The sequence below is a fragment of the Xenopus tropicalis genome, chromosome 2, assembly GCF_000004195.4.
Source record: "Xenopus tropicalis strain Nigerian chromosome 2, UCB_Xtro_10.0, whole genome shotgun sequence".
Classification (NCBI taxonomy): domain Eukaryota; kingdom Metazoa; phylum Chordata; class Amphibia; order Anura; family Pipidae; genus Xenopus; species Xenopus tropicalis.
Window position 1 is genome coordinate 147,090,851 of NC_030678.2, and position 15,369 is coordinate 147,106,219.

The following is a 15,369-nucleotide window of genomic DNA, read 5'->3' on the forward strand; positions in this document are numbered from 1 at the left end:
GGACCGTTTCTTAATTTAAAATATCAATTTTATTAGCAAAGTTAAAATCATCACAATTCAATGTAGCTCGCTTAGCGAGCTACATTGAATTGTGATGATTTTAACTTTTCTAATAAAATTGATATTTTAAATTAAGAAACGGTCCCGGTGCTCCGTCTGGATATACTTACTTTTTGCTAAGAGGCTGTGATGGCCTGGTACAGAAGCCCATTGTGTAAATATCTAGACTGATTTTTTCCCTTGCTTGAGTTTAATATAGGGGTGCACGGAAATCAGCACATAGCTTCATATTCCAGGTTAGAGAGAAGAAAACATCCCAGTTTTAAACATGAGCCAAGCAGACTTGGTAACCACGATGCCACTCTCCAACTTAAAATGTTCAGTAAGCAACCACTGCAGCTACCAGAAGCCCGCCATAGCCTGTGTGCTGCACTGTGCCTGGGATGGGGCCATTATACCTCCTAATCACACTATAAGCTCCGAAACAATCTGTGTGTGAAACAGAAGAACAGATGAAAGCAGAGATAGAGACAACAACGAAACCCCAAGACTCCCCTTCCCCCACACCTGGCACTGGTTCCCCCTTTCTTCTGACAGCTGCTTTTGATTTTGGGATTCCTAATTGCAGTTGTTGACATTTTTGGTGGTGTGTCAGAGGCTAATCCATCCCCTGATTCAGAGTGCGGCTCTCCCTCTCCTTCTGGAGTTAAAATAAAATAAGCCACAAGACTCCCCAGCTCTGTGAAGCTTCCATTTGGGGTTTTGGACCATGTGTGCTGGAGGATAACACTGTTCCTTATTAAAAGTTACAGCCAAAGAACTGCGGCCTGCTCTTTAATAAAGAATTGGGTGTTGCTCTTAGGGTTGTCACCTGGCCGTTGTTAAAGTACCAGTAAGAAAGGCACTTGATGCTAGTGTTATTAATAGGGAAGGAGTATTACAGGGATAGCAAGGCCAACATTGGTTTTAGAAAAGGTGGTGACCCTAATCATGTTGATATATTGTTCCAAATTATCTGTTATCTTCTGGGTAGCCTGGCAAGGTATGGGTACCAGTAGGGTTTCCTGGTTTTGTTCTGGTTTTGACCCGGATAGCCCAGTTTTCGTTAGGGCTTCCTGGGTCAAGACAATTGACAGCGAATAGCAAATCGCTGCATCATAGCCCCGCCCCTGTGAAGATGCGGCCTGCCCCCGTGATGTCACGCTCAGAGTTCCCGGGCAGGCGAGGTGGCAACCTGAGGTACCAGCCTGGAACAAAGTAAAGATAACATACTTGCTATATTTATTTAGGTAAATCATAACCATAAAAGATTAAGAACATATAATATCAGTAAAGAACAAACCAATACAGTAACACAATTTATTAACCCCTGTGGTGCACCACATATAACTGAGACTTTTTGTGTAAACTTATCTGTAATCCAAGGTGTAACATCCATAAGATGTAGTACATTCATATTGTAATCCTTTAATGGAAAGCCCTCTGGTATTCTCCGGGATTGCAGTGCCCAGTATTTGTCTTGATTCTCCTTTTGGATAGAACTGGCCACTAAGTAAGCAGGGGTGACTGATAGTGATGAACAAAATTTTTCAGCAGGCATGGATTTGTGGCAAATTTCCGTGTTTCACCATTGGCTGATTTTTTCAGCAAAACGACACCAAAATTTTCCATGGAAAAAATTTGTTGCACAACAATAGAGGCTGCCTAATAGCCAATCTTAGTCCTTATTTGGCTCCTCCATGAACTTTAATGATGCTTGTGTTGCTCTCCAATTCTTTTTACATTTGACTGTGGCTCACAAGTAAGAAAGTTTGGGGATCCCTGCTGTAGATAATACAACACATGCAGCATATGCTTTTCCCCAGGCACTACCACAACTAAACACAGCCTTGCTATTATGTTATGTATTGATTTCCACAGTCAACAGCCTGCACAGGGCTACCGTACTGATTCCTGCATACAACAGCCCATAAGCGTCATTGTAAAGGGCTACAGCACTGATTATCATAGACAACTTCTTGTTAAAGGGAGTTAACTTTTAGTATGTTATATAATGTCCTTTTTCTAGCAACATTGCAATTGGTCTTCTTTATTTATTTTTTATTATTTGCCTTCCTTTTCTATATCTTTCCAACTTTTCAATGGCGTCACTAACCCCAGCAGCTAAAAATGACTGCTCTGTGAACCTATTATTTTATTATTGTTACTTTTTATTCTTTATCTTTTGATTCAGTCTTTCTTTCTCCTATTAATATTACAGTCTCTCCTTAAAGCCATTGCTTGGTTGCTAAGGTAAACAAACCCCTAGCAACCAGATAGCTGTTGAAATTCCAAGCTGGAGAGCTGCTGAACAAAAAGCTAAATAACTGAAAAACCACAAAAATACAAATCAATTGCAAATTGTCTACAAGTATTAATGACTATATCATACATACATCAAGTTAATTTAAAGATTAACATCCCCTTTAATAGTGATGCGTTGGGATACCATACTTATTATTACAGAGACAGCAGCATGTTGGTAGTAATGCCTAAGACTTCTGTACAATGTTTTAGTAGCAAGGAATCATAACATATTGATTGCTACAGAGATCAGCCCAATGCTGACCAATACATGCTCCTCCAATTTACTGCCTTATTTATCTTACAGGACTGACCAGACCAGGGACCTGAAGTTTGGGCACTATACTGCTCATCCTTCACCTGTCCAGATTGCAGGAGGTTGTGGTTGAGGTTAGGAGCACAACTTGAGGTTTTTGGTGATTATTTGTGTGCAGAGGCCAGCCATTGGGGACCCAATATTTGTTAAGGACCTGCAAAGCAATAGACCTGTAACCAAGAGTTACTGTCATGAAATAAAAAGGTGTTATGAAAGATGGAAAGATGAAAAAATGTTATATACTTTCATTCTGAAACAGTTGTAGTCACTCTTTTGTTTTGCCTAAATCGAGGTACACATGGGCCAATCTACTAGAGTCCAAGAGTAAGTAGCCCAGGCCCTAGTAGAAAAAGTCAGTTTCTGGTGGTGGTTAAATAGCGTAAATTATACGGGGTGCCAGAATGACTTGAAGATTAACACGGCATAAAACACAATGTCACTGTGTAGTGAAATCTGATTGTAGCTGCATTTCTCTTCAGAATAATGGCAGAAGCCACAATTAGAGTTCCCTCATGTGCTTTTCCCCTGAGCTGGATTTCACTGCCTGGGTGGCTGGATGCCTCTGGTAACCAACTCACCTTATTCTTGGTCCCTTTCCTGTGCAAACTTGGACTGTGTACAAGCTGAGAGTCCTTGGCAGGCATCCTCAAGGGCTGTGGTTGTTCTGAAGTTTACCATCGCGTGGCGCCATGAGCTGTACAATGCTCAGAGGAACCAGCAAAGCCACCTCCAGATGGAGAGGCAGAGATTGTTGAATTGGAGGTCCTTGTTTATATTGTGTGAAAAAGGTTTCTTGTAGTGCAAGTGGGCGGTAGCTGTTTTAGGATGTTCGAGGTTGAGAAAATGGTGCTTGACGGAAATTTAGACTAATGGATAACAAAGTAAGAGGAAACTAGAGAATAAAGTAACTCTAAACAATAAAGATATTTTCTACATATATGTTTATCATGTCTCAAAATAATTGTAATAATAATGGCAGCATGTGAGTGTGTGTGTACATGTATGATTGTGTGAAGCTTTCAGGAATAGTAAGCATGCTCAAATTTTCTGTAGGAGAATGCCACCTAGTGACAACAGTATGTATGGAGAACATTCCCTTTTGTGAGCGCTTGATTGTAAGATAGAATATGATGGCATTTATAGAATATATTGCTGTTTAGAAATGTTTATGTTTGCATGTTTAATCATTATTAGTCTGTAATTTATTATGTATTTGTCATCACAGCAGAGCCAAACTTTGGTTATGCAGCTTCCAAAGACGCAATTTAGAAGGGGGCTCAGTTAGGAGAGAGGGAGAGAGAGCAAGTGACTGGTGGCAATAGAGTGAAAATGGGGAACCATGCCAAGTAGTATTGCCTTGTCCTGGCTCTGCGTCACAACTCTGTTGGTGTTTGGCAGCTTTTGCATTCACAATTTAATACCTGCTGTACAGTGAGCTAAAGATGACCCATCCTGTTATGATTATGTGTAACCACATTAATGTTTATATCTAATTAAATGTATTTAAATATAAATATGTCAATTTGGCATGTGTGTTTATTTCATGCATGTTTATCATATGTGGGTGCCTCTATGTGGGTATATTGGCACAGGAGGAACTGGAAGGATCTGAATGCTGCACATTTATTAGGTCTATATGTTCAGTTCCCGGAAGGGAAACATTGCCTGCTTGTGCTTCTGAGTTCCGAAACGCTGAGCTAAATTAATGATTTCTCAGTCCCCGCAGCTGTAGTTCCTATTAGGAAAATGAAACAGAAGAAGCATTTGTACACAGGTTTGTTTGGGTGTGCTAGTCATTTTTGGATTGTTTGCTATTAGGGAAGCCCAAATTACCAATTTGGCAGACCAGCATAGGAAAGAAATCACATTCATTATGGTGTCAGAATAGAACACAGAAGACAGAAAGCTTTGCTGCCCCTAATGCCTTTAACCCTTTTAGTGATGGCCATGGGTGGCACTACGTGCTGCTAGCCAACAGAGTTTCCCCTAGTGGAGAATGGAATTTGGCTACATACTGAGGCCAATATAATAAAGGACACAAAATATGACAAGATCCAAATAGTGCCATAGAATCTGCAGCATCTTCTGCAGAATCTTTAAGAGAATTGTTTTTGTGCTATCAGCCTTGGTCTATGAGTGCATAGATCAAGGCTGAAGCACAAAAGCCAGGGGTCCAGGATGGGTCATCTTTGGACTGTGAGATCTAGGGCCCAACAGAGACCTGGCATTCAAGCCCCATTGTTACAAAAAGTAAATGTGCAATATTTGATAGGTATTATATGGGTTGTAAATGGAATATGTGGATGAACATCTGCTACATGTAGGTCTTCAAAACTTAATTACAAAGTCCCTTTAAAAGAATGATGGAATTCGACATGGGTTATAGCCTATCATTTTGGCCTGCTAATCCCCCAGGACTACTCAGTCAATACCAGAGAGTAATGTGGGGTGGGCACAGGGTTGGAACTAGGGGTAGGCAGAAGAGACACCTGCCCAGAGTGCAACGACCCTAAGGGTGGGGCACATGCGTAAACATGCAGGGGGGAGGTGGTTGGCAGGGTTGCCTAGGGCCCCTGCGTGAGCAGCTTGGCAGTAGGTTGGCAGAGCAAGACTCAGCTGTCACTTTATGAGGCAGAAGGTCCTGGACTGTCCCTCTTGTGGCCATTTCAAGCAGGAAATAAGTCCATAGGGGTCATTTGCTATTTTGAAGTAGGGTTACCACCTGTTCTGAAAGAGTTGCGAAGGTGAAAACTACATGTCCGGATTTCCACATCGTAACCCCACCCATCAACATCATAGACTCACCCTCAAAATTTAATTTGCTGTGCCCCTCACATCATCTGCCCCGCCCCCAACAACATATGTTTACCCCCTGTTGGACTCCCCACCTGCCAAAAGTGGCAACCGTAGTTCAAAGGCAGTGTGCAAAGTGTTGCTACAGATAATTAAACAAAGTGCAACTTATTAAATATTCCTAGTAGTGACAAATTGTAAGATAAATACATATCCAGCAAGGTGGGTAAATGCAGATTGTGTAGATGCTGATAAAAAAAAGGAGCAGAGTAGCTGATATATAAATTGGTTGCTATGTAGCCAGGGGGGCAGTCATACAAGCTGAATAGGGCAAAAGGGCTTGTGTTTAGGTTAATGGCACACAGGGCCCAGGCTCATCTGAGTATACAGTGGGTTTAGTTTTTACAAAGGCAGATAAACAGAGATCAAATGCTACCGACGAAAATGTAAGTCGCCGGTGGGATGGCACACGCTGCGCAGGCGAGGCAACTTCGGCGATTTGCCGAAATTGCCTGTGCAGCGTGTGCCATCCCACCGGCGACTTACATTTTCGCCGGTGGGATGGCAGTTCGGGGAGATTAATCGCCCGTGACAAGGAAGATTTGTCGTGGGCGACTAATCTCCCTGTGTGTCAGAGCCCTAAGGGCTCTGGCACACGAGGAGATTTGTCGCCGACGATTTTTAAAAGAGCGATTTGGCGACAAGACGAGCGACAAGACGCCAATGCTAAACCAATGGAAATTGCCAGCTGTTTCAAATCGTACACAGACCCTTTTCTGAGCGACTTGAGTAAACATGTGGGAGGGGTAACTGTTGAGTGGTACCATGGGTAGCAGATCGCCTGGAGCCCAACTCGCATGAAATCTCTTCGTGTGTATTGTCGTGGCGACTTGTCACCAAAGCGCCAGGGGGCAAAAACGCAGGCAACAAATCTCCTCGTGTGCCAGAGCCCTAAAGCGCTACAGAATGACCCCTTTCTCATATTGAATGGTACAGTTGTTGCTAAAGATGGTTTACTTGTAGGTGTTGAGTGAACAGATACAAATTCTGAATGTAAATAAAGTATTACTGGGTAATTATGCAGTCTCTCTGTTAAAGGAAGGTATCTGTGCATGCAAGGATTATATTTATGGCTTGATTCCCCTTTAACTGGCAAAGACATGAACAACAAACATTAATTTTAAATATGTAACACTTTCCACAGTACTTCTGAGAAGCATTTTTGTGAACTGAGACTCAGTAAGAATGATGTGCTTCCTTGGCTTCTGTAAAACCACAAAGAACCACAAAGAAACAGCGTTTCTTCTACTGCATTTTAGTTTTGTTTATCATTGGCTGACCTTTCAAAGTAACAACTCACTTTTAATATATAACATGCCTTATGGAAACAGTAGTATTTCAGCAGTGACATAAAGTTTATTGCATTAACAGAAAATATGCAATATGTATCATAAGAAAATTAGACAGGTGCATACATTTGGGCAACCCAACAGTATTGATATTAAATGAATACTTAGTTGAGCCTCCTTTTGCAAATGTAACAGCCTCTAGACACCTCCTATAGCATTTGATGAGTGTCTGGATTCTAGATGGTGGCATTTTGATCATTCATCCATACAAAATCTCTCCAGTTCAGTTAAATTTGATGGCTGCTGAGCATGGACAGCCTGCTTCAAATCATCCCATAGATTTTCGATGATATTCAAGCTGGGGGATTGTGATGGCCATTCCAGAATATTGTACTTCTCCCTCTGCATAAATGCCTTTGTAGATTTCCAACTGTGTTTAGGGTCATTGTCTTGTTGGAATATCCAACCCCTTCGTAACTTCAATTTTGTGACTTATGCTTGAACATTATCCTAAAGAATTTGTTGATATTGGGTTGAAATCATCCAACCCTCGACTTTAGCAAGGGCCCCAGTCCCTGAACTAGCCACACAGCATGATGGAACCTCCACCAAATTTGACACTATATAGCAGGTGTTTTTCTTGGAACGCGGTGTTCTTCTTCCACCATGCAAAGTGCTTTTTGTTATGACCAAATAACTCAATTTTTGTCTCATCAGTCATCAGCCATACAGATGTTTTTGCTTTGTACAAATTGTGCCGAATTGTAGAACGATGTACAGATACACCATCTGCAGCAAGATGTTCTTGCAAGTCTTTGGGGGTGATCTTTGGCTTGTCTGTAACCATTCTTACAATCCTCCGCATATGCCGCTCCTGTATTTTTCTTGGCCTGCCAGACCTGGGTTTTACAGCAACTGTGCCTGTGGCCTTTCATTTCCTGATTACATTCCTTACAGTCAAAACTGACAGTTTAAACCTCTGAGATAGCTTTTTGTATCTTTCCCCTAAACCATGATACTGAACAATCTTGGTTTTCAGATCTTTTGAGAGTTACTTTGAGAATCCCATGTCACTGTCACTCTTCAGACGAGAGTCAAGCAGAAGCACAATGTGCAATTGGCTGCCTTAAATACCTTTTCTCATGATTGGACACACCTGCCTATGAAGTTCAAGGCTTAAAGAGCTAATCCAACCAATTTGGTGTTGCCAATAATCAGTATTGAGCAGTTACATGCATTCAGATTATATGGGTACCCACATTTTTGCACAGCCAGATTTTCTAAACTAAATAAACTAAATACTGTTTCAGTACTAAAAATCTTTGTTCAGAAAGCACCCCAGTACTCAGATGTTCCTGGAAAATAAAAGACATATCACTGTTATCTTTTTTGTCGAAAGTGGAGTAAATTATTTTGCAGGCTGAGAGGGGTTCCCAAAACTAGTAAATGCTAACTACTGATTGGCTACACAGTAGGATTATACTAAGGGCTCTGGGCTAACCCTTCCCAAATCAACACCAATGAATTTTCTACCACAAACAGTACAGAATAATTATACATAAAGCTGGTACTGCATGTATCCTGTCATGTCTCCTGGGATTAGTATATGTTAAATTATGTTCTAGGGCAGAGATCCCCAACCTTTTATACCTGTGAGCCACATTTAAATGGAAAAAGTGTTGGGGAGCAACACAAGCATGGAAAAGGTTCATGGGGGTAGTAATAAGAGCTATAATTGGCTACTTAATAGTCCCTATGTGGACTGGCCGCCTACAAAAGGCTCTGTTTGGCAATATACTTGGTTTTTATGCAACAAAAACTTGCCCCCAAGCCAGAAATTCAAAAATGAGCAACTGCTTTGTGGCCACTGGGAGCAACATCCAAGGGGTTGGGTTGCAACATGTTGCCCCTGAGCCACTGGTTGGGGAACACTGTTCTAGGGTATTATACACCAAAATGCCACTCTATTTATACTACCATATAGTCTGGGGGCATTATTTATTTGTTCAAACATTATTTATGTATTTATTGAGTCAATACTCTTACAATTAAGCAGTAATGAAGCAGCATGTGAACTTTTTACCTTCTGATTTATGGGAAAAGCTGGGCATCAATCAGTGAATTATTCTAGCCAGGTGTTTGTTGTGGGAAAAGTTAGCTAGGGTAAAGGTGGCCATACCCATTGTGATCCCCTCCTTTGGCGAGGTCGCCAAAGGAGCAGATCTTCTCCCGATATTCCCACCTAAGGTGGGCAATATCAGGCTAATTTGATCCTAGGGGAGAGCTTAGCATTCTGTACTCTGACAGTATCCCTTTAAAAGCTGCTGGCATGGAAAGAGTGCATTCTCCCGCACAACCAAGAATAGCACTATGTGGGGAAGTTGGTTAAAAAAAAATGAATCAGACCAAAAGGCAGAAGAAAATAAAAATGAAATAAAAACTGGTTTTGGAAGTCATAGCAGACGCCTCCCTCGGTCAGAGAGGAACCCAAAACCAGCGATAATGCAGCATTAGAGGCTCGCCACAGGAAGGGGGAAATCTATCTGAAATGTCTGAAAATGGCAAGACACTGCAGAAAATAGTAAATGAAACCGGAGAAGGGATAAGGTTCTTGTGGCTGGGTTGTAGGTAACTGCTATAAATATCTCTAGGAAAAAGTTAAGAACTTGTACTTCATGGCTTTAATTCGTAAAGAATTCTGATAAATGCTGACCATCATAGATCCATAGTAGCTGAGGGCGAAAAAAAGACACATGCCGACTAAGTTAAAACTTTTTTGCCAAATAAATCCTACATAACCGTCCTAGATAATCCAGAAGAAGTTAGATACTGACCCAATGAAATAATTATTTTTTTTACATTAAATGAGCAGCACACCCCATGTTCCGCATGAGTTCAATGAAAAGGGCTTGTGCTAAATATTCTTTTTGCCTGTTGTTTTAATAAAGAAAAAAATGTATGTTTTTTTTCCATAGCTAAACAGAGAAATTAAAGATAATATGTGTTTCTAATTTCTTGGTTCTCTATAAGGCTACCAGGGCACAGATTACTAGCACACTTCTGATTATCAGTTAGGCAAAGCTGCAACAACAAAGAGGTGATGAGAAGAGGTTGTTTATGCTGGGCTCATTAGCTCTAAACAAACTCAGCTAATGACAGGAGAGTTAGAAAGTGTGAAAGTACAACAGAGCTCCATTACTACTTTATAAAAAAAAAACAACTTTGCCAGTTTATATAGGTCAGTGGGAGCTGTCCTAGGCAAAGTCAAGCCATATTTTAAATTGAGATATTCCAGTTATTCTAGTTTTTTTCAAGTGTTTAAACTTGAAAATTTGAGGTATTCGAGTTTTTTTAATTGCACAAGTTTTCCTTATCAATAAATGAGAAAGCATTCGATATGCGAGTTTAATTGATTTAGAAAAACAAACTCGAATTCACAAACTCTAAAACTGGTAAATAAGCCCATAACAGTTTAAAGCATCATCATAAAGGTCAACCATTATAGCTCCTTTTATTCTTTCTAAGTAATAATAATTGTAAGGTTATGGCGTTTTGTTTTCATTTCTTATGAATAAAATTGCCTTCCTTTCTGTCTGAAACATTAAAATGGGGCAGCCCTCAACAAATTATTAGCACTCACCCAAGGACTTTAGCCATATAACTGTTTCCCGCCACTGCATCTTCCTTTATACTGTGTTTAAGAAACACCTTCTATTTCTATATTTTCCTTCCAGTCATGTAAATCACCCATGTTTCAGTAATGTTTATGCAAGAGGATTAGAAATGGATCTAAACCACACAGTATGTATTGGTGTAACCTTATTCAGAGTGGCCCTCAGCACCTTTACAATTTACATTCATTTTCTGTTTCAAGTGGTTTCTGAGATATTGACAGTTTTATACTGCTAAGCAGGCTTTAGCTTAATCACGCTCTTTGAAGACCAAGTGTGTCAGCAACCTTCAGGGGGCACTTTACTAAAGGTCAGATTTTTTTTCTGAAAAAAAGTTGTGATTTTTCCAAGATTTATTATGTGACAATTCAAAATCCGACAATTCGCCATCTAAAACTTGTCGAGATCATGTAGAAGTCAATGGCAGATATCCCTTTCCTGGAAGATCTTCGTTTGCTTCAAAACTTTAGAGGTTTGGGTTTTTTGATGCTGGTTCTCTTTTTCAAGTTTTCAAGTTTTTTACATCTTTTTCAGCATCGGCTTTTTCTTTTTTCGAGAACACCTCGACCTGCACCCTACTCTAACCCACCCGCTCCCAACCCTAACCCTACCCAACCCGGCTTCAGCATTCACACCTCTGTGAGTTTCAGGTCTCATCTCTCTGAAGAGTTACAATGTGCCATTGTGATTTGATTAGTGGAAGAGTACATATGCTGAGGACTTCCTATACCAGTCAATTGAACTGAAGAAGCTGCTAGGGTGAGTAGTGAAATGTCTTCAGTGATTACTTGGCTAATCCAAGCTTTAGATTTATTTATACTAGATATACCATGACTTGGATGAATGAAAATCTTCACAGTCATCTTTATCAGAAAGGTCTATATAAATCCAACCATAAATACTCACAGAAAAGCTGAGTCCTCAAAAGAAACACAGGATTTATTTTCTTCTTTCGTGTACACATGTTCTTCGGTATCAGACTTCCGTCTCTCAGAAAACCCTTTAGGGCACTGCATGAGCCTGCTTAGTTTGCTCCTCCCACCTCTCTCTCCTCCTTCTAACTGTGCTGTATAATCTGAGCTACTAGCAGCCAGATCTGCAGCACAGAGACTGAGCTAAAATGGTAGCTGCTATCTTAAGGGAGAAGGAAAGGCATTTTACTGCCAATAGATTAGTCACAATAGTGCAAGCTAGAATGCTATATTTAATCTGTATAAAGCTTTACCATACCCTCTGTTTGATTAAGATAGCAGCTGCCATTTTAGCTTGGTCCTCCTAGCTTCCTGCTGCAGTTCTAGTGGTTGGTAGTTCAGATCAAACATTCCAAAGGGAGGGGGGAGTGAGTTCTTATGCATTCTTATGGGAGGGGGGAGCAGGAGAAGGGAGGGGGAAAAGGAGAGAGGAGACAACTGAGCAGACTTGTGCCCCAAACCTGAAGGAGCCCTAAAGGAGTGGAAGTCTGATACCAAAGAGCACTCATTGCAGCTTTTTTTGCGAGTGCATATGGCTGTATTTCCATAGACTTTTCTGATAAAGCTTACTTAGTTTTTACCTTTAGTTCTCCTTTAAACAAACAGAGGGAGCTTCTAATGCTGTTTACTCAGGTATGGTAAAGCTTTCTGCAGAATAAATATAGTGTTCTAGCTTGCACTATTGTGGCCAATCTATTGGCAATAAATTGCCAAAATGCCTTTCCCTTAAGGTACAAAAAGATGACTCTAGAAGCATAACAGTCACCATTATAAGCAGCAGCATAACTACAGAAGAAGCTGACCCTGCGATTGCAGAGGGGGCCAGTAGTGTAGAGAGCCCAGCAAGGCCCTTATTAATAAGAAATTTCCATATACCTTGGTAGAATAGGTCAACTTACTAATGTTTTGGGGCCCTTAATTAAATAAGCAGAGGGACCAGTAACACCTAGTTACCTCACTGATTATAAGCATTCCCTACTGCCATTGGTCTGTTAACAGGCAATGAATGTTACTACAAAATGAGGCAGAAAGTTACTAATACCGTCTCCTCCTGGGCAGTTCATAGACCCACAGCTTTTCTTGGTCTAGTAACATTGCTGTATACTCAGCCTTGTTATATAATTAGACAGTTCCATTTTTTCTGCTGACTTTGAACTAATTATAGATTTTGAAAATAGCAAAAGCTGTGTATGGTTTTTCCTCCTCTGTAATATAAGGGGACTCCCTTATCTGAGAGACTGCCTAGTACAAAATACATTTCTAGGCATAGTCACAAAAGCACTCAGTCAGGGTCTGACGCGATCCCTGCCAGCGCTCCCCTGCTGAGCTCCCTCCCCTGATTGCCCCTAAGATAAGTATAATGTAAGTGCACTCAGGGGGAAGAGGGTTGCGTGGGCCCCTGAGGGGATGCGGGGGGCCCTGGGGCAGCTGTCCTGGTGGACACTGCACTACCCCTGTCTGACCCTGCACTTAGCATTATTCCATGATTAATTAGCCACTCAGTTTAATTTGAGACCAATGATGATCTTTTATCTTGCCTCAGGAGAGCAAGGAGTATGGCGGCCCCAGGTACCCAATAATATTGGCAGCAAATGTACTTTTACTGGGTGGTTATCTTTCTAATTGGATATGTACATTTCACATTAGATTTTAAATGACCAATAACCTATAAATCCCAGAATCCTTAGCCACTCCCATTACTCAGACGTATAGTTCCCAACAGCTGGAGGTCAATGCTTTGACATTCTGATATTAGATAAACATATCTTCCATTGCTGATAGAGGGGAATGGCTGGTTGTCTGTCCTCTTGGAAGTAGTGTTCTTAGCAGAAGGTAATGATTATTATGGTGCAGCCTGGTGTAACATTTCCAAGGTCAGTTCATGTGGCTCTCTTGGAAAGAGCGTATGTGTGTTTTGGTAGATACAGAAGCAGTCGGAGCCTTGGGTGCCCTGGGCACGCCTCCTCTCACTCTCTTTCCTCCCAACAAGGGTTTTGTGGCTGGTCCTTCTGTCGCCAGTTAATTAAATTGTTTCCTCTGTGGTAAAGCAGCACTTCCAGTGGACACGTGGTGCAGTAAATAGCGCTTACTACTGCCACATACAATGGAAAAGCAGTGCAAGGTAAATAAGATGTATACTGCAAGGCTTATAAAGGCAAAGAAGCTCTTTGGTACCGTCACTTCTTTATATTTGTGTCATGATTGTCTGTACTCTCTCTCTGGAAACCAATAGTATAAATTATCCTATTTTTTCTGTGTAATTCCTTAGTATTCTTGGTAGTGATATTACACTGCCATTCAAATCAATGTTATAGGACTGATAATTATAATGATTTATTCTCTAATATAGAGAGAAGCTGAGATGTAATAGCATTGAGCTCACTACTGACCTCCTGGTGGCTGCTTACTAAATCAAGGGATGTGACCCGGTAGCCTTTACACTATGTTCTGATAATTGGCACTTACAGGCGGCATCTGATTATCTCCAAGATAAAGGCAGCAATGTTCCCATGCAAAACACCATATAACAAGTGACACTCACCCATTCATAGAGCCCCATTGGGTCAAGTGTAAACTTTTATATGATCGTTGGATTTATACTTCACTACTAACTCCAAATAGTATAATTAGATTTCTTAAAAAAAAACTGGTGCCCCCTCAACCTTATTTTTTTATTTTACGTGTCTTTTTAAGTACCACAGGCTTTTAGATCTTGCCATGTCACATATTACCAATAAACCCACAGCATGGAACTGTACTAATAAGAATGATGGTACTTTTATGCCAGTACAATAGATTCTATGGCACAGAATAGCAGTTGTGAAATGCAATGCTACTGTTGCAGACATAGGTGCAGTAGGTGCAACAGGTGCATTGACATACCTCTTAAATGTACCATGCTGATTTTTGGCACCCAGTCCTTTTCCCTGGGTTGCCACTTAAATGTACAGTTCTTATGTCTGTCTGTCACAGTCTTGCAAGTGGCTGTGACAATGCTGCCATTATATAAAGCACCTACAGACGAGGGGGCACAGGGGGCCCCGAGGGGGCGGGGAATGCTGATGGGGCACAGGCGTGCAGTGTTTATGTGATGAAATGCTTGGGAGGCGACCACTGTATTAGTCATGAAATTCATAGGGGTCACAAGCGTGTTGTCATTTGGTGGTTGGAGGGCCACTGTGCCATGAAATGCTGGGGGCACAATTTTATAAATTATGGCACCATAGTTTGTTGTTGTTCCAACCATGTAAAAGGGGTGTGTTTATGTTAACTGGGCATGCTATTATTGGGGTGTTGCTACAAAGTGTGCCAAAATTTGTGATGGTGTGCTTCACTCACATAATTGCATCTAGGGTTGCCACATTTTCTAGAAATTACATCCTTCCTATGTTTTATAGTTCCTCCCTATTTATAACATTGGAATCGAGCATCATTTTTAACAGCCAGGCAGCTAAAATACCCAGCTAGGTGGCATGCCTCTTTTGGATTTTCAAATGTCGGTGAGTACTTCATACATATATAAGGCCTTTGCTTTTACACTTTTGTTCTTGTTAAAGGAGAAAGAAAGGCAAAGTCACTTGGGGGTGCCAAAATGTTAGGAACCCCCAAGTGACTTAGATCGCTTACCTTCTACCCCGGGCTGGTGCCCCTGTACGGAGAGAACAGCACCAGCCCGGGGTACCTGCAGCGAGCGCTTCCTCCTTCCGGGTTCCCTGCGCGCGCAGTAGAGTGAAAAGCCGAACTTTAACTGAAAAGTCTGCTTTTAACTCTACTGCGCATGCGCCGACCGCTGGCATTTTCAGAAAGGAAGGAGGAAGCGCTCGCTGCAGGTACCCCGGGCTGGTGCGGTTTTCTCCTAACAGGGGCACCAGCCCGGGGTACAAGGTAAGCGATTAAAGTCACTTGGGGGTGCCTAATATTTTGGC